The sequence below is a fragment of the Delphinapterus leucas genome, chromosome 8 (assembly GCF_059928025.1).
Source record: "Delphinapterus leucas isolate spDelLeu-1000000601 "Yukka" chromosome 8, BTC_Dleu_Yukka2, whole genome shotgun sequence".
Lineage (NCBI taxonomy): Eukaryota > Metazoa > Chordata > Mammalia > Artiodactyla > Monodontidae > Delphinapterus > Delphinapterus leucas.
This window is the reverse complement of record NC_143136.1, coordinates 115,828,206-115,849,108: the sequence shown is the minus strand read 5'-3', so window position 1 is coordinate 115,849,108 and position 20,903 is coordinate 115,828,206. Positions and strand designations below refer to the sequence as shown.

Sequence of the window (20,903 nt, the reverse complement as noted above, 5' to 3'; positions counted from 1 at the left end):
TAATCTGTCATTGAGCACTTACTGTCTGTAAGAGGAGGAGAAAGAGGAGGAAGAGGAGGAGAGACCAACTGACCACAGATTAGATAGGAAATCTTAAAGTAAATTTCTTTGCCTCCTTTTTTTTTTTTTCTTTAGGGATAGCAGCAGAGGTCTGGAGGAAACTTTTTTTTTTTAAGTAGGCATACATAATATTACTGTTAAAATAAAACGATAGATTTGCAGAACTGTTTTGTACCTGGATTCATACTTAGGTTTGTCATTTTCTTAGCCTGCGGCTATTCCTGAAACATGTGCAGTGATTGTCTTCTTTCACATTTTGTTGGCATATATTTCCATGTTATGTTTCTTTGTTTTCCTTTTCCATACAATCCTGATGTTAAGATGATGTCTGCAATTTCAACAATATCAACGTTACTGGATTAATTTCCTTCAAGCTTTTTAAAATAACAGCAAAAAGTTTATAAGCAGCTTACTACTCTAAACTTGTTCTTTATAAGTTTGTTTGGATTTACAAGTTTCTGCTCTTCATCAATGAGGAACTGTCATTAGTTAGTGTATCCTATGTGTGCATGATCCTGGGCACTTGAAGATCTCAACTTGCAGAAGCTCCTGTGTTCGGATGGAGAGACGAGTCCTAAACTGATCATGAAGTAAACCCCCATTATGCCCAAGGTACTATGCTGATGAAAGCTATATCATGAATTATAACAACATATGGGTACATATGGTGTGAGGGGCTTCCCTCCAGCAAGGGAAGCAGGCAAAATCGAGCAGAGACAAAATAATCCATTTCCCGTCTTTTGCTATCCACAAAGTCCATATTTCGGTAAACTTTGTTTCAAACTTTTTGGTTGTTCTTATTTCTTAATAAGAAAAAGAGACGATCCTTGCATTGAATGGAGTTGAGCTTTGAATAATTAATTTGGTGTAATTTTTTTGTGAAGGTCGTATTGGTCCTTTCCTGCACTGCTGAATGTCAGGTCAGTGTCATGGGACATTGTTTGGAGACATACTTCGCCTCAGCACATTCAGGATTCTCCTAACATAAGTGCCATTTCCTGGCGTTTTCTTCCCTTGTGATCAGGAAGTTCTTCAAGTGTCTTTAGTTTACAGAACCATTTTGTGTGCATGGGGGTAAGGGGATTAGGGAAACTAGCAATTTGGGTCAAAGCCCTAGTGACTCTATAGATGATACTGCGTTTGCACTTCACTGGGAATGCAGGAACAGCCCAAGTCATGATTTCACAGTGAAAAACAGAGGAGACGACTCTGGAAAGAGCAGGAGTGTTGTTAGAAGCGATGCTGACAGGGAGTAAGAGTTTTAAGGGTAAACTGGAGGCAGATGAGAATAAACTGCTAAGTAAAAAACATAAACATCTTGAGTAAGCTTTCTCAGTTAGAAATAGTTTTTTTTTCTTGCTAGATTTCAGGCATATTTTCATCCCTTAATTTGACTTTCTCCTCTTTCCACATTAAATGGATGGAAAAGTGTTACCAAAAAGTCAGGGGTTATAATGATGAAAAGCACATCTCAGAGCAGTGGTTCTCAAAGTGTGTTCCCTGGACCAGCAGTTTTAACATCACAGGGGAATTTGTTAGGAATGCAAATTCTCAGGCCTTATTCTAGACCTACCAAGTCAGCAGTTTTGGGGCTAAGGCCACTAATTTGTGCTTTGACAAAAGTTCTCCAGGTATATCTAGTGTGTATCAACATTTGAGAACCACTGGTGTAGTGATTAAGGGTATGACATCTGGAGCCAGATAGCTGTAGTACTTAGGGCAATTCATTTGTTTGTTTGTTTCCCATCTGTAAAATGGTAGCTGTACCAAACTCACAGTGTGGTAATGGAGACTAAATGAGCTAAAGTGTGTAAAATCCTTAGAGCAATGCCTGGCCACTGTAAGTGCTATATAAATGATTAGGTGATGATGATAATCTCTTTATAGGTGTTATTTTCATTTTTTCCCCCCACAGGGTACATTTCACAATTTACAGCACAGCTTTTTGTTTACCAGGAGAGCTTCTCCCCTATTATCTTAGAGTTATTTTCCATGGCTCAAAGCAGCATTTCTCAGCATGTGCTCCATGGCTTATTTGCATCAAAACCACCTGTGGTGCTTATTAAAATGCAGATTCTTAACTTCCCCCCAGACCTACAGCAGTGATCAGAATTCTCTAGTGACTCTTCTTCACCCAGAAATTTCAAAACCACCACCCTTGGATAACAAAGACTATGATCTTCATTTTGCAAATGGGAACGTGAGGCACAGGGGGTAGCATAAGCTCAGGGAAATCCAGAATCTCAGTAAGACCACGAATAAGAACTGGATTTCTGATTTTGTGTTATATTGACAGATTATGCTGCTTCTTTGTGGCTTTATTTGCTTTATCAAGAATTTGATTCGGGTTGTGCCACTTTGTTTACTGAGACCTAGCATTATTTAACCTAAAAATAACATTTACATTATAAATCTAGAACTATCAAAAATGATGAGTTCCGAAAAATATACCTGGACCATTATCCATCACTCATCTAAAACTGTTTCAGTTGTGGCTGTATCTAATACATCACTATTTTTTTTTTTAAGTTAAGTATTCTTAAAAATTAATTAAATTTTTTTGGCTGCGCTGGGTCTTCGTTGCTGTGCCTGGGCTTTCTCTAGTTGCGGACAGTGGGGGCTACTCTTCGTTGCGGTGTGTGGGCTTCTCATTGCGGTGGCTTCTCTTGTTGCGGAGCATGGGCTGTAGGCGCACAGGCTTCAGTAGTTGTGCCTCGTGGGCTCTAGAGTGCAGGCTCAGTATTTGTAGCGCACGGGCTTAGTTGCTCTGCAGCAGGTGGGATCTTCCTGGACCAGGGCTCGAACCCATGGGCCCTACGCTGGCAGGTGGATTCTTTTTTTTTTTTTTGCGGTATGCGGGCCTCTCACTGTTGTGGCCTCTTCCGTTGCGGAGCACAGGCTCCGGACGCGCAGGCTCAGTGGCCATGGCTCACGGGCCTAGCCGCTCGGCAGCATGTGGGATCTTCCCAGACCGGGGCACGAACCTGTGTCCCCTGCATCGGCAGGTGGACTCTCAACCACTGTGCCACCAGGGAAGCCCTGGCAGGTGGATTCTTAACCACTGCACCACCAGGGAAGTCCCTAATACATCACTCTTATGTTAAAGATGAAGCAAAAGGGCTCAGAGAGGTTGAGGAAACTGTCAAAAGTCACATGACTAGACATCAGCAGTGTGGAAATCAGAGCTTGGTCTCCCAACTGCCAATCCAGTGTCCTTTCGCCATATCCCACTGTCCTAATCCTTGCTGATTTAAATGATTTAAAGGAGCACTTAAATTTTAGAAACAACTTTACCTATACTGCTCACATAAAATCTGGTCTCAGCAGTTTTTTTTAACCTCCTTTAATTTCTTTTACTTAAAGATATGCTAATATCACATCTTCCTTTTTACAGTAATGATAAATCAATAATATACTGACAACTAATAACTCAAAGCTCCACTGCATAATGCTTTTTCATCAGTGCAAATTTGACTGTTCTAAAGCAGTTAGATTGACTTTTCAGGCTGTGATGAAAACGCTTTGGGCCTTGTCACACAGGGCCTACAGGTCTTGTATACACTGACCTATTACAGTCAAGCTCCCACACAGTATTAATATGCATTTAGATAACTTAGCTCTTAACTTGAGGCTACACAGGGATATTTATCTCCTCTACAAATCACGCTCGTGTAATTGGTGGGACAGAGGTGCTATTCATGCCAGGATCACTTGATTATCCTATAAAATGATTTTCTTTTTGTCTCAATTGTTTGTATTTTTTATATTATATATGAACTTCATCTTAATGCAGTCATCTTTTCCCATTTCTCTTTCCTGCTAAGTTTCTTTTCATCTTACCCTTAGCTAGTTCACTACTACTTACTACCTAGTTAACTACTCCTCATTTTTACATCTTAGCTCAACTGTTACCTCCTCATAGAAGTCTTCCTTTTCTTTCTCTCTCTCTATAAGAATCTCCCTGCCCCCATACCATGCACTCTTTGTAACTTTACAGCGTTTATTTCTTCATGGCACTGATCACAATATGTAATTTTAAAATTTATTTGTTTGCTTTTTTATTGTTTCTCTCTCTATACACTTGACTGTGAGGTCCATGTGTCCATCATGCAGGTGTCTGCCCGAGTACTAAGCATGATGCCTGATACACAGCAGAGGCTAAGCCAACATTTGTTGAATGAATATGTCTGTGAGTTGCTGTGGAATTTTGTAGTCTGCTTAGAGGGGTATGAGTATGTGTTATATCTTGGTCCCCTATGATAACTTCTTTTGGATGATCTCCTTCAGTGACAGACACTGACATAGACGTAGGGTTGTCTATCTACTCAGTTAGTTTCCTTGACTCCAGATCTATTAAATGGACAGGCCTCCTAGACCATTTGGACCATGGTACCTTATCGTGAGTAAACCTAGGTTTTCTAGATCATTCTAGACCACGATGTACTATCTTCCAGAGCTTGTATTCTATGGTAGCCTCTGGTCACAGGTGGTTATTGAGCACTTGAAATGTAGCTAGTATGAAGTTCCATATGCTGTGAGTGTAAAATACACATTGGATTCTGAGGATTTAGTATAAAAATGTAGAATATCTCATTAATACCTGTCATACTGTTTACTTATTGAATAACATTTTGGGTCTATTGGGCTAAATAAAATATATTATTACATTTAATTTCACTTTTTTTCTTTTTACTCTTAAAATGTGCTACTGGAACATTTGAGATTATATATGTAGATCACATTTGTGACTCACATTATATTTCTATTGGGCAGTGTTGTTCTAGACCTAACTAGTTCACCTCTGTTGTTTGGCAGTGTGGACTGAAGGTGATCCCCTGAAGGGAATGCCCAAATTGCAAGAGCCTCTCATAGCCTGCTCCATTCTTGTTAGCTGTGCACTAGGGGAAGAACTGGCACTCCAGGAGAGTGGCTCAGGTGTCATTTCAGTACTCCCTCAGTGTCAGATCACGAGGCCCACATACAGTTTGCATCCCGAGACACAGAAACTTCAAATATATTGTTAGTGTCCATATATCTTGCTTAAAATAATGATAGGACCAGAACCCAGATCTTTCAATTATGCTAAGTCATTGAATTACTTATAGAAGGACTGACTAATAAAATTATATCTTCCTTTTAAAATGCAATACTAGAAAATTTTAAAGGATTGTTAATTAGTTATACAGGTTTTCTTTAAAAAAATCAATTAATGATGAAATTACACCAGTCTTTAGACAACTAAATAGAAAATCATATTGTATACTCTGATAAATTAAACAAACAGAAACTCCTATTATTGCCACGTGTGCTATAGTAGAGGATTAAACTGGGATGACCTTTATTTGGCAAAAGCGTATACACTGCAAAGCAAAATTTAAACAAGTCAGATATGAACATGAACTCTACTTGTAAATAAACACAAATCTAATAACCATTCTTTGCAAAGCTATAAAAACTCCCTTGGAGACCATACACTGCAGTTTGGAAAACTGGTTGCTATGTCTTATTCCAAAAGCCCTCACCACTGACACATCAGGCAGATTTCTCTTCTTAGGTAAGGAGATGGATTCCTAAATAATTAGCTTCATCATCATTATCTTCTGGTTCATTCATTAGTTTAGCAAATATTTAGTGGGAACCAACTATGTGCCAGGCATCTGTGTGTTCTAGGTGCTCAAGATGCTACAGTGACCAATGCAGACAAACTTTTGCTCTTTGGAGCTTAAATTTTTGTGCTTAGGTATTTTCTCAACAGGAAGAATAAAATGAAAGGATAAAGCAAATCTAAGCAGTGCTACCTTAGAATGCCACAGGTAACTTTTTTTTTTTTTTTAAGTTGGGAATCGAAGTGAATTTGAGACTTTCTATCCTGTGTCTTTCTTGGGGAATTTGAAAGTGGAGGTGCATATGGAAGGTGGAGGTGCATAAAACCATACCTATCCAAAGTACTAATTAGTATTTTCAGAATGAAAATGTCAGAAGACCCTATTAAAGCTTCAAATAAAACCATTAGACTGTGTTAAGGGATTTTCCAATCATTCTGGGGGGTCTTGGCATACTTATTCAGTTCTTCTTTCTTCTGCTGGGACATCCCAACCTATAGTTAACCAGATGTCTTAGTTCTTACATCCATTAATTCTAGGAACTCCCAGTCAGAATGGCTTCCCTTCCCGCCCAACAGACTCATTCTCATTCTCTCACAGTCCGAGTCCTGCCCCGGCACATATTCTCTCCCTTCCACATATTCACTTGCTTACACTTCCACAGGTTCCCCTTCATCCCTTTCAAGCAGAGAGGCTCCTTTAATATGGCATTTTCCCCTTAAAGTTCAGCCGGTAGATGTCTCCATTACTCCCTTATAGCGAAGACCTCGGCAAGTAGGGTTTAATCATTTCTTTAACCGACAACAAGGAAGAAGATTTGATAATTTGCCCAAAATGAGCAGATGCTCGGGAGGACACGTCTCCATCCTACGTCCCTTCCCTCCGATTTAAGCCACAAATGAAAACTACTTTCTCCCTCTTTACCAGGCAAAAGGAAAGGCTGATTTAACTAAGCATGCAAGATGCCAACACCCTCCTCCTCGGTACATCCAAGTTTCCTTCGCTCTGAGCCACCACAAGTCTGCTTCTCCCTTCACTCCGCCCACCCCACCTCTCACCCCCTCAGGTTCCCGAGTCATCAGGGAACGCGAGCGGGTGAAAGGACTCAGCGAAGCTGCATTCCGCGCCACCGCCTCCTCCTGCGCCTCGGGTTCAGCACTGGACAGCTCCCGCACCAGCCCAACAAACGGCAGTCGGCTGATTGACAGAGGAGCCGGCCAAACAGGGCACAAGACGACTTGAAGCCGCCCTACCAGGGTTTGGTTGCGGCCAAGCCGCCTCTTTAAACCGGCTTTCCTCCCGAGAGCAGGGAGAGGCAGGAGTGTGGTTTGTGGCCAAACTTAAAGACTCCAATTAACCAGCTGCCTAGCCCTCGTGGTTCCGGAAAGACAAACGCCTTAAAAGAAACCCTAGCTGCTACGCTCGCGGTGCGGGTCTGGGCGCGCGCGCTCCGCGCCTCGGGGCGAAGCGGACGAGGAGGAGCCTGAGCCGGGAGGCGGGAACGACCTGCCACGGGCGAGACGATGGAGCAGTGTCCTTGGCGGCCGCGGCGGCGGCAGCAGCAGCAGCAGCAGCAGCAGCAGCAGCTCCTGAACACACCTCAATGAGAGCGGCGGTGGAAGCTGCTAAGCAGAAAGACGTAAGCAGGCCAACTATAGCTGCCGGCGGCGAGAGGGGATGTAAGGTGCCGGGCTCCAGGCTGCGAGGTGCGCAATCCCGAGCAGACCCATGGTGGAGCAGGAGCAGCCGGCGTTGCCACAGGTGATCTGATCTCCTGCGACGGTAGCTCAGTCAGCCGCGCGTATTTCAGAACATCCCTACTTTAAAGTCCTTTTGGACTGGGTGCCAGCTGAAAAGGGGGAAGACTCCTAGAAAAAGTCTTAGTGCTGATAGATTGACGACCAAAATTTAAAAAGTGACTCCCTCCGTTACCTCCTCTCCTTGCTGCGAGGCAGATGGGAGCCATGGCTAACCCCTTACTCTGCTGCCTCCTGCTCGTTCACCTGGGATTGGGAGCTGCCGGCGCCAGCCGCGACCCTCCAAGTCGGACGGATTCCTCTCGAGAGAAGGCCCTGAGGGCGAAGCAGCACGCCCAGCAGCCGGCTCGAGCCTCTGCCTCGGACCCCTCGGCTCCCTGGAGCCGCTCCACCGACGGCACCATCTTGGCGCAGAAAATCGCCGAGGAGGTGCCCATGGACGTGGCCTCTTACCTCTACACCGGGGACTCCCACCAGCTGAAGCGAGCCAACTGCTCCAGCCGCTACGAGTTGGCGGGCCTGCCGGGGAAGTCGCCTGCCCTAGCCAGCTCCCATTCCTCCTTGCACGGGGCGCTGGACACGCTGACACACGCCACCAACTTCCTCAACATGATGCTGCAGAGCAATAAGTCGCGGGAGCAGAACTCGCAGGACGACCTGGAGTGGTACCGGGCACTGGTGCGGAGCCTCCTGGAGGGTGAGCCCAGCATCTCCCGGGCGGCCATCACCTTCAGCACCGAGTCGCTGTCCGCCCCAGCCCCGCAGGTCTTCCTCCAGGCCACGCGCGAGGAGAGTCGCATCCTGCTCCAGGACCTGTCCTCCTCAGCACACCACCTGGCCAACGCCACGCTGGAGACCGAGTGGTTCCGCGGCCTCCGGCGCAAGTGGAGGACTCACTTGCACCGCCGCGGCTCCAATCAGGGGCCCCGGGGCCTGGGCCACAGCTGGCGGCGCAGGGACGGTCTTAGCGGGGACAAGAGCCACGTCAAGTGGTCTCCGCCTTATCTGGAGTGCGAGAACGGCAGTTACAAGCCCGGGTGGTTGGTCACTCTCTCCGCTGCTTTCTACGGGTTGCAGCCTAACCTGGTCCCGGAATTCAGGTAGGGAGGGAAAAAAGATCAAAGCAAAGCCTTCCTTCCGGGTTCATGGGTAGGTGCGCGTGTGGGGAAGGAACACTGTGGCTGTGACATTTAGGCCTCCCACCTTCAAAGCAGAGACCCAGGCTGAGGGACACCCCACGCAGGCGCAAGTGCTTAGGGACAAGAAGTGCCCCGCATTTGTCAGCTTCAGACACTCAGCAAAAGCTCTTCTCTCAAATCAGTTCCCCTGCAAGGGGCAAGGGACGGGAGCTCTTGGTAGAGCTGAGAGATGCCCTATGTTTCTCTCTAACCCTCGGGAGAGCAGGGAGGGGAGTTCCCGGTCAGGGGTGATGCACTGCACCCTGGCAAGCTCAGGGCATGCCAGCCAGGCACAGAGTGGCGTGCCAACTCACAAGAGTAGGAAAGGGAGTGGGAAGAAAAGAGTTCGTTATTCCCGCTACTTCGGGATAGCCTCTACCTACTTCCTCCTATGTGTGTAGTTTGAGGCGCCAGTCTGTTGTTAGTCAGTTACCAGAGCGCCTAATGAAAACGCTGCAATCCCCTGGGCAGTTCTGTCCCTTCAGCAGTGAGTCAGTCCCAGCAGCACAGCTGTCTCTAGGATCCATACTTTGCCGTTTGACAGGTGCGCTCCTTCTACCTGTCTCCCTCCTTCCCTCAACCCATCTCCCATTCCTTGGTCCCCTCTTTCTCCTGTTTTCTGTGTTAGGCACACCTAAGGGTTCTCTGGCCCTTCACATACACACACTTTATAAATGAACCTGGTTGAGTTATCCTAGGGAGGGAGGGATCAGTTCTCACTGAATGCACTCAGGGAGCTCAGAGAAAATTTAGTAATAGTTCTGTATTTCCTGCCTCAAGGTGTAGCATTTGTGGGAAGATGAGAATTTGCAGATTAGCAGGTGGTAACTTGTGCCCTGGGACGTGCCTGATTTTTGAGGTGAGGGACTTTTAGAAGTAGCCCTGTTGAGTGAACATGAGGAACAGAAAGGAAAGAGTGGAAACTCCAAAGAAGGCCTGGGAGAAGGCCACAGATTGACTGGTATCCTCCCCAATTCCCAATGGGAAGAAGGTCTTGGGGGTTGAGGTTGCTTCTGTACTTTTTGGGAAACTGGGCAAAAGTGAGAAACCTGTGTGTGTTTTAATGCCCTTTTGGTACAACAAGGACAGGATGATGACCTGGTGAAAGTTACCAGGGGGAGTACTGGGTGGGCAAATGGGAGGAGTCAGAAAGCTTATATGTCTTGGCACTGTTATTTACTGCTGAATGACCTCGAGAAAGTTGCTTAATCTCTCTGGGCCTCAACAACTTACCTATCAAGTAAGGGAGTTGAACTAGATGGTCTCTAGGGAGCCATCCAGTTATAAAACTCTGTGGCTTTTAATGCTGGCAACACTTGAGAAGGTATAAATGAAAAGTAACCTCCTTTCTCTAATTCTGTATGACCATATTAAATGTTTTTTGTGTGTGTCTATCTCTTTAAAGGATCTTGTCTTAAACCAGCGTAACTCTTTCCTACTTTAAGGATAATCTTACTTCCTCCTGATTTCTGTAGGATCCTATTAGTAAAAGCTGAGCCCAGCTTTGAGTCTTTGCTATATTATTTGCTCAGAAAAGATCTGCAGATGCCATTCACTGCTAGAAAATTGCTTTTGGCCTTCGCATAAGCCTTTTCAGGGAGTCCCAGGGCCCAGGACTGAAAGATCAGTTGATCAATCGATCGATTGATCTATCCATTCACCCAGCTTACTAACGTATATTGATACTTTATGTTAGGCTCTGTGCTAACTGCTTTGCATGTATTATCTTGATTAAGCCTCACGACAAACCTGAGTTAGGTTTTATTAGTTTCCCCGTTTTACAGAAAAGGAACCTGAAGCACAGAGAGATTAAGCTTCTTTCCTAAGATCACGCAGCAGTTAAGCAGCAGAGTCGGGATTTGAGCTCGACTCACACTTTTAACCACTATGCTAAACTCTGTCTCATGAAGGTGTCCTAGGAATGCTGCATGTATTGCAGCTGCTGCATAAAAATATATGTATTTTCAAGGGTCAGATGTGAGACTGGGGATGAGAACCATTCATTTTCAGAAGTATTTCTCATAAGGCTCAGAAACCACAGGTCACCTACTTGAACTCAGGCCTTCCGCAGGCCAAGATAAAAGGCTGAGACACCAGGGGTCATGTTGTGTAGGCTCACACGACCCGATCTAATTTTTGGACTATGTTCAGAAAATAGATTGTTTCCTCTGGCTGAGTCTCTTTAAGTGCCTTCCTAGTCATCGATGGTGTTCTTTAGCCAAGGCACGAAGCCAGGCCATTTAGTGTGTGGCTCTCTACAGAATCTGGCTCCTCCTAGCAGCACGCATGAAGAGCAGAATAAGTGCTCTCCTGTGAGTACTTTTGCCCCATGTCCCATGCTCCTCAAGTACTGTATTGAGGATTCGCACAGATGTTAATTATAGGAACTGGAAGAAATCTTAGATCAGATGGTTCTTCCTGTTTCATAAAGAAACAGATAAGAAAGGTGAAGTGACTTGTCCAAGAATCACATATCGAGCTTTTAACAACAGCAGAAATAGGATCCAGGCCTTCTGCCTCTGGTTCACACTATGCCATATATATATATAAATTTCAACGGGCCTTTTCTGTCTCTTCATACTCATAAAAGGCAAATGTTTTTGATGTTGTTGATGTTTTATCACCTAAGATGTGTATTCTAAACTTTTATAACGTAAGTGAATAATATTGTACAGGTATGGTAACAGGTAAACCTCAAATGAATTTCTGAGAAACCATGGCTAGGCTCTAATCATGATTTTAAATCTATTTTGAATCTATAGAGTGTTATTTGCAAAAAGCCTTATCTGTAATAAAAAAAGTTTGCTAATGATTTCCTCATGGAAGAGAAGAGGAGGATAAACTTTGTAGTTAAGACTTTCATTTAACTTCAGTTACTATTTCAGCTAATATTTCGCCAGGTCTTACTTACAAGGTTCAAGATTTAAATTATATTTTATTTTTAGAGAATTCAAATCTGAAATATGAAATTCAAAAGTAATGTGGAAAACATGGTCAACTACCTTCTTATATTAATGCTTATCACTGTAAAACACCTCTCAGAATAAATTTTATTCCCCTCTGCTTCAGAATGACACAGGTTTCTTACATTTTAAGGCCTAGTGTAAGACTCACATGTGAAGAGAAGTTTATTGCTCTTTTTTTCCCCCCCAAAATGGCATTAGTGTTTTACCTAAATGGCTCCTGAGTCTTGTTATAGACCTATAGTATAAACACTTAAGTTCTCATCTTCTATCCCAGCAAAAAAAAAAAGAGAGACTAACAATTTAAGGTATACTCTAAATTATTTTTATTTATCATCTTAGGTTTGTGATGTCCTTGCAGAGTTTTCTTCAAAGTTAAGTCCTTTGCTTTTGTATACTAATTTTTCTGTGTGGAACTTAAAGTACTATGGAGTTTGAGCCCATTCTAATGAACTCATAGACATATTCCTGGTGGTGGTTGGAACTGTTTAGTGCCTAGGATGAATATAAGGTACCTAAGTGTTTGTTGAATTTAAATTAAGGTAAAGGAACCTTTGGGAATTCTTACTTGATGAGCCGTAAGGGATTTTGGAATTCATTTGGTTTCTTTCCTCTTCTCATTGTACAGTGGAGGAAAGTGAGACCCAGAGGGCTAAAGGAATTTGCTAGAGTGGCACAGCTCTTTTGTGGTGGGTTAGAATTAATGGGAACCAATATATATTGAGCATCTACTATGTGTCAGATGTTTTATAAATATCCCACTGCATGTAGTTCTTAGTATTCTCAGGTAGTTACAACTTCAGGAAAGTTGAGCAACTTGCCCAGGGCAACACAGCTAGTAAATTAGGGAGCGTGAATTAAATTTAGATCTATCTAGCTATGAGGCTTGTATTGTCTTTCTACTACCCTATGCTGCTATCTCTTAATTACCAATTTTGTTTTCACCTTGTTATTAAAAATGTAACATGGTATTGGCTTGAAATAATTAATATATTTGGCCAAATACGTGACAGACACTTGTTTTTTTGGCCAATCATATAATCAAGTATGTTGTATAGAGAGAAGAGTATTAGACTTGAGTCAGAACTTTGCCCTAAGTCCCAGTTTTGTCTCTGACTGGCTGTATTACCTGTCTGAAAATCAGTTTCTGCACAATTAAAACGTGGAAAGAGACTTGGCGATATCCATATACCTTTATAACTCTTTGTTCTATGAGTTCTTAAGCGACCTATCCAACGGGCAACAAGGAGGCTTTGGAAACAGGACTGATACACATAAATGCAGTACCTTGTGGAAATGATATTGATGGGGGAGGAACGTGCAGAAGAAGAGGACACCAAATGAATGTCAGGTGTGCATTTTTCCACAATAGTGTGGAAACGCCTTTTTAGAAACTTACATAAGTAACATTGGTGTCACTGAGTCACTGACTCCTGAGGGGTTACTTCTCTCTCCTTCACAAACATGTGCCCACACACCTCCATCAGAGATTCTGGTATAGATCTCTGCAGATGGCAATTTACATAGTATTAGAGAAATGACCATCTTGCTCTAGGCCAAACATACCCTGTCTCTCTTGTGGGTACTGGTAGTGGTGAAGAGGTTACCTACAGGAACACGACAGAGCTGTCTACCTGGGTAATGGATCAGAGTTTTTAGATGGACTTCTGCTATTGAGGCTTTTGAGTCTCAATTATTTCATCTTTAAGCTGTGAATAGTAAAGTGTATCTTTGGGATTTTGTAAAGACTAAATGAAGGACTGTTATCACACAGGAAGTTCAGTAAATATTTTGTGTCACAGCGTCTGTCTTCCTAAATACTGAACACTTTTAGTTGTATTAAAGTCACATGATTTATAGTAATTTATAATTTATATAATGACTTAGTTTCATTCCTATTATTGCGAAGGCTTGTAATTACAGTGGATCACGGGGGAAATACTGGCCTTGGAGACAGGAGACATTGACCCCAGCCTGGACCACATCCTTGGCTATGGTGTTCCCATGGGCAGCAGTTGCCTTTCTAATCCTGTTTCCTCATCTGTAAGTTAAAGGGGGCTGGACTAGGTGACCTGTTGGGCTCCTTATAATCTAAAAGCCTATGATTATGTACATAACTAAATGTGTCACTTTAACTTGTGAAGTTTCGATGGTTGTGCTGAAACCAGTTAATGTATCCTCACCTGAATGCAGATCATGTTCATATATGTTCAGTGTTTAACTTTATCATGGTCATTTACTCACAGGCTATTTAGAGAAAGCCCTCTCGGTGTACACTGAATTAAGTATACATACTAAGGGAAATGAGAACTCCATTTCAAAATAAGAATAAGCATGATCTGAGTTTCTAGATCTTGAAAGATCACCTGAAATTTACTTAAAGTCAACAAGAAGCTGTTTCACAGATTTCTAAACCAAGGGCCTCAGTACACTTGTGTAATTTCCCCCAAGGTAATCAATGTTTAGGCATCCTGAAGCTCCTACTTACTGTTTAAAAACAACCTGTCTCTGACTTAACTCTGTAGTTGGTGTTAATACTTCAAAGGAGGCTATTTAGTGTGGTGTAGCAGTGGTACAGCATTATCTTGCCACCTTCTAGAACACGCATTCGGAAGCTGAAATGGGATTTCAAGACTGCTAAATAAATGACAGGAGTTTGGGCCTCCCCTCTGGGGAGAGAACTCATGCCTCACAAGACTGATTTTATGGCCTCAATTGCTGGCTAAGTCAAATTTTACTTTCAACTTCATAAAAGCATCAGTTTTTGTTCACTGTTCAGGGTTTTAAGGCTACCTTTTTCCAAGATGCACCGTGTTTTATGATTATATTGTAATATACTGGGATGCCAAGAAGTATGCTGTTGGTGTTATTTGTACTTGGTTGGTACAGAAGCATTAGGGCCTTGTTTGTCTTCTCTATTCAGCTCTGGATTGATGTTCACAGGGTTATTTAAACAGAATTACTGAAACAGTACATTGGAATTTTGATAACTTTAGCAGCTTGATGGCCACTATGTGCAAACAGGCATTCAGCCGTCTTGGGGCTATGTTTCGGACACTTTGCAGACAACAGCATCATTAGGCTCTTGCCCAGCACAGCTATGGCACATACGTACATTGGCTTGTTTTGCTGGTCTTTTAGTATTATTCGTTTTTCAAGTTTTAGCAAGAAACCTTTTCTGGTGTAATTTCTACTTTGGCTGGGCATTTACTCATCTAACAAGTCTTTCTTCCTAAAACTTGACCTATGAAAAGATTTAGGTGGATAGGCTGTTCTATAAAATACTTCTTCAGTTTAGGAAAAAATTAATGCTCTTGGCTAAAAGTCTTTCTCAGGTACCCACCCCCCCAGCCCCATTTTCTACAATACCAAACTTAGTGTAGGAACCATGACTGACTTTCTCTTTTACACCAAAGGATATTATAGTGTCTCAAAGCAATCACAGGAGTCACCTAGTTTTATTACCTTCATTATAGGTAGAATTTATAGAAAACAGAGATTAGCTTAAATGTGATCTGACCCCAAGATCATTTTCTCCAAAAAACAGTTTCCTTCCTTTTTATTAAAGAAGGCAGTCTCTTTCTCTTTTATAGTTAACTGATACTTATAATTAATTGAAATCCAGTTAATTTTTATTCATTATAATATCTCTTGTAACTTTCCCCCATTTAGAATAAGACAAAACAGGATTTAAAAAAAATCCTGTCCAGTTAGCAAAGTACCCAGTGCACTTATAACCTAAAAGGGAACTTAGAATTACATAAGATGTTGGTTTACTTTCTTAACCTGGTTTTCTCACCACTTATGTGTTTTCCAACGTGTATGCCTTATTACATTATCGTGGAAGGATTTTTATAGAATAACAAGACACATGGCTTTTATCTGAGAAAGAGGAAAAGGTATTGTAGTACAAAATAATGTATTTTATCAATTCTAAGATGTACCTTTTCCACATTTTGATGTCTCTCAAACTGAGATGTGTCTTAATGATTGGGGGCATGTCATTTCCAATTGGCATACACTTTTCTTTTAGTGGTACAGAATGTAATAGCATATCTTACAATTAATGGCATCTTATATTTGATGAACTGTGATATTAGAAAATGGGAAATTAAATTCCATGGTCTCTCCAACTATAAAGTTCTACTATCATCTATAAGCTATCAATATGCAGCAAAATATGCCTACATGGAAACAAAAAACCTAGACCTTACTGCTGTATATCAGATTGCTATTTGTCTTCATAATAATTTTTAAAACAAGACAAGCTATACTAAAACATGTAACCACACTGTCTTTTTAATATATGTGAAATACACAAAACATCGGGCCAGAAGCTGCAGAAACTTATTTTCAGAATAGGTGAGGTAAGGATTATCAAAATCTTTCCTACACCATCTGGCAAAGAGTTTCACTCACACTGTGGGGAGATGGATAGGACAGTGAGAATACAAGACCACTTATAAACTAAAAATAGAGGGACTAGATCTGTCTTTCCTTTCTAAAGTGCTTAGAGGTTTCAGGGTGGAAATAAAAGCTTTGTGGTGTAGCCGTGTAACTAGTTTTGGTTAAAGAGATTTAAATGGAATTGTGGAGGTATGTGTTTTTTCTCTTTCTTTTCTAGTCAGTTGCCGGGAATGGAATGAAGAGTTTGGCTGTCCCCTTATTTGATGCCTTAGACCACTGTGTAGAGCAGGGTGTCTCAACCTCAGAACTATCGACATTTGGGGCCAGATAACCCTTTTCTGTGGGGGCTTTTTTGCTGTAAGATGTTTAGCAGCACCCCTGACTCTACCCACAGGATGCCAGTAGCAACCTCCCTGCCCAGTGTGACAATCAAAAATGTCTACAAACATTGCCAAGTATCACCTAAGGGGTAAAAATGTCTCTGGTTGAAAGCAGCTGGTGTAGAGGGAACACATATAAAAATGCTATTCTGTGGCTATCCTATTTCAAGAGTTCTATATGTATCTATGTGTGTGTGTGTGTGTATGTGTGTGTGTGTGTGAGTGTGTGTGTGTGTGTGTGTGTGTGAGTTTGTCAGATCACATTTCTATTTGTTTGTCTGGAACATAAGATCACTGCATATATAGAATCTGACATGAATGAGAACTAGAAAATTTTGATGAATCGATGGAATATTAATTCACATTTAGATGTCATTAAGGCTCAAAAAGAACATCTGGCCAAATTATTTCCAGAACTTGTTGCTAAGCATGGATTTGCTACTTATATAGCTAAATGTCTCATTTTTAAGATTTCCCATTAAAGGATGCATTTGGAAAAGAAAATGTGTGTGTGTCTGTGTGTGTGTGTGCGTGTGTGTGTGCGTGTGTGTGTGCGAACCTCTGTGGGGACAAAGAGGAGAGAGGGAGAAAGTAGGGGGTAGAGAGGAGTGTGGACAGGGAACAAATGGAGATGAATGAAACGAAAAACAGTTAGCAATCTATGATAGTGTTTTACTTTTTCATGAAGCTCTGTTTACCACTGAGCACTTTCATAGTTCTGATGAAACTGAATTATTCTTTTCTAGCAAGTAGTGAGGATCAAGTTCCTGACGATTTAATCATTATAAAGATAGGTTGGCTGTGCTTGCATTTCAGAACTTTATCTCAGGAAGTCAAAGCTATAAACAGGCTGATGCAGAGCTTATCCCATTAAAGGAATATTAATACCTTACAATATATATTCTTAAAATGCTCTGGTTTTTTTAATGATTTTTTGTTTTTTGGCTGCGCTGCATGGCTTGCAGGATCTTAGTTCCCCGACCAGGGATCCAACCCAGGCCCCCTACAGTGGAAGCTCGGACCCTAACAGCTGGACCACCAGGGAATTCCCTAAAATGCTCTGTTTGCCACTTTACCTTTATTGATTCAACTAGAAGCTGTTCATAATTTGAACATATTATAAATGAAATTTCCTAGAAGAAATAATTAAAATGACATATTATATAGACATTATTTAAGGCTTTAACATGTTTAAAGACAGTTTTTAACATTACTATGTTTAGAATCCTGTCAGAAGAAACCTTAAAAAATAACAATGGCTACATGATGGAAAAGAATGTTTAGGCTTTACAAATTACCATAGCACAAACTGATGCATGCCTACTTCCTCCTGTGCCATCCATAAACATGTAGTACATGTGAGCTTCAGGGGCAAGAAACGAGGAGCGTGCTGCTGTATACTGTGTTGATTACAGAGAAATGAGAGATGATGTTGTGAATGTTAAGAGATGAGACCAAAGCTCATGAAGAGAAAGATGAAGATTACTATTTATCTGGATAAGGCACACTTCAGAAAGCTGTTTCAGGTACTAACTTAATAATTAGATTTGTGGGAAGGCCCTCATATTACAGCCCTCTGAAAGTTATTTAGAAATCTATTTGTCTTTCCACTTTTTTGAGAAAGAAGCAAATAACAACTGGGGCATTCCTGAAAGAAACAATGTTCTAGTAAACATCCTGGGAAAGCTCCTTTTTGAAGAATTAGAATTTTAGAAGTAAAAAGGATTTTAGAGATCATGTAATCCAACTTATTTTTACTTTTACACATGAGGAAATTGAGACCCAGGGAAGTGGTGACCATCACTTGCACTGGCTATGGCTGCAGTGAACTTGTAGTTTAATAACAGGCACAGATAAAAAGACGCTGAGTCATCAAGTAAACGTTAATTTACGGTCATTATTCACTGATTACAAACTTAGCTGGGTATCAGGATCACCTGAAAAGCCTGATAGTACATTCCTAGGCCCTTTCAGACCCTGTGAAGAAGACATGTGGGGACAGCTTCAGAAGTCTGTATCAAAAACAAAGTCTTGGGGCTTCCCTGGTGGCGCAGTGGTTAAGAATCCACCTGCCAATGCAGGGGACACAGGTTCGAGCCTTGGTCCGGGAAGATCCCACATGCCGCGGAGCAACTAAGCCTGTGTGCCACAACTACTGAGCTCGTGTGCCACAGCTACTGAAGCCAGCGCACCTAGAGCCCGTGCTCCACAACAAGAGAAGCCACTGCAATGAGAAGCCCGCGCACCGCAACTAAGAGTAGACCCGCTCGCCACAACTAGAGAAAGCCCACGTGCAGCAACGAAGGCCCAACGCAGCCAAAAATAAATAAAAATAAAGTAAATTTCAAAAAAACAAAACAAAACAAAAACCAAAGTCTCCATAATTCACAAGGAGCTGGTCCTTAAACACAAACTTGGGAAAAATTAAACAGTATCTGATAAGCTTGAAACACATAAAATTCCTTTTAAACGATTTTAAGAGTAAGAATTAAGAGTTGTAAATACTTGGCAGCTTCAGCTGTAGTCGTCCAAAAACTTTGGCTGCCGGCCATGACCCTACTGGCAAGGGCAGAATGACTAGAAGGTTATGAAGGCAGGGGGATCACAGAGACTATCATGAGAGCAGCTGCCTCTGGTTGTTATAATTTGTCTCTTTATGTAAACATAATATTTCCCCAACCAGTTCTACAGGTCCTTCAAATGCAAGGACCACATTTCATGGCTTCCCATATTCACTGCCTCTTGAAAGTGCCTTGCATATTTCAGGAAGTATGGAATAGTGTCTAAGAAGAAGGGTTTTAGGATTAAAAACCTAGATTTGAATCTATGAGCTTCCACTTTCACTTACTGTGTGATACTGGGCAAGTTATTTCCTTCTGTGACTCAATTTCTTTATCTGCAAAGAGTACAGATTACACTGTAAAGAGTAAACAATCTTACCTATGTAAAGAGCTTAGCATAATGTATGGAATGTGTTATTTAAAAAAATAACGTGGGCTTCCCTGGTGGCACAGTGGTTGAGAGTCCGCCTGCCGACGCAGGAGACACGGGTTCGTGCCCCGGTCCGGGAGGATCCCACATGCCGCGGAGCGGCTAGGCCCGTGAGCCATGGCCGCTGAGCCTGCGTGTCCGGAGCCTGTGCTCCGCAACGGGAGAGGCCACGGCAGTGAGAGGCCCGCGTACCGCAAAAAAAAAAATAAATAAATAAATAAAATAAAAATAAAATAATAACGTATATAACATGCGCCTGGCTAGGAGTATGGGTACTGAGGATATAACAGTGAAAATGACAGATAAAAATCCCTGTACCTGTGGATTTTTTTGGTGGGTGGGGGAATATAGATGACAAACAAGCAAGATAAATATAATTCTTGATACAAACAAATGCTATAAGAAAATAAATATGATGTGGTAAAGAATGGCTGAGACGTAAGGCGTGTTGCAGTAAATAGGGTGATTAAGGAAAACCTCTCTGAAGATGTGACTCTGAGTTAAGAAATGAAGGATGAGGAGACAGCCATGAAACAAGCTTAAGCTTAGGAATCATGCTTGAGATAGGGCACAGCGAGAACAAAGGCCTTGAGATAGGAATGAGCTTCAAATGCTCTAAAAGCAGAAAGAAAGTCAATGTTGCTGGAATGTAGTGGGGGGAGGGTTGACATAGAAAATGAGAGTAAGGGATGTAGAAGGGGCTCAGTAAGTGGTTAAAATGTAGAAACATGTTAAGGGCTTTACAAATGTCTAGCCCTGCAGTACTATGTAGATTGTGGATGTATTTTCGTTTTCTTTGCTTTCCATTTTTCTTTCCTCCTTTCTGTCTTGGCCTTCCTGCCCAGTGCCTCCCTTAGCTCTGAGAGCGTGGGCTTTCCAGCTTCTCTGATGAGATCTCAGTCAAAGAAGCTATTTACAGCTGCTCCATTCTTGGCTGTGAATGAATACACGGAAAGAGTTGAGTGGTAAGGGAGGTAGAGATTGAAAATCTAGAATTTCTTGCAAAAATCAGCTGGGTACTTTTCTTGCTCCCTGGCTTAAACCTGTACGGTGAAACCCTTTCCAAACACAAACAGCAGGAGACTAAAGGCAGAGGCACAGCAGGCAAACTCAGGGGCAAAACACTTTTCTCCCTCACCAGCATGCCTGAGATGACATGCAGCGGGTCCCCTACCTCTCTCAAGCTTGCGGCGGGCAGGTCTTGTCGTTTGGCATTTCCCGCCTCACTCTGTTGTCTTTCATGGTGAGGACTAAGATGTCTGGTTAGGGGCTGCCTCAGAAAGTGCCAGTGAGAGGCACAAGATACAGAAGTGAGACTGGAAAAGCCAGAAGGGACACCACAAACATTTGGACATGAATTTGGAGGAAGCAGACTTTGTACCATAGGAAAGGAAGTATAGGCAGAAGTACATCTCTAATGAAGAGCATTATCTATGGAAAATTGGGATTATGAATTTTGGGGATTAAAATCATCACCATGATACACTGATGATGATACGATGATCAGCTTCTCTGATACGACAAATGTGAAACTTAGCTTCTTTATATTTCACTTTTCCTTTCT

At 42.1% G+C, this 20,903-nt stretch overlaps 1 pseudogene; it reads left to right on the top strand.

Annotated features, from left to right (window-relative positions):
- Positions 1 to 157: 157 nt before the first annotated feature.
- Positions 158 to 17,107, top strand: LOC149748646 (metabotropic glycine receptor pseudogene; annotated as a pseudogene).
- Positions 17,108 to 20,903: the final 3,796 nt, after the last annotated feature.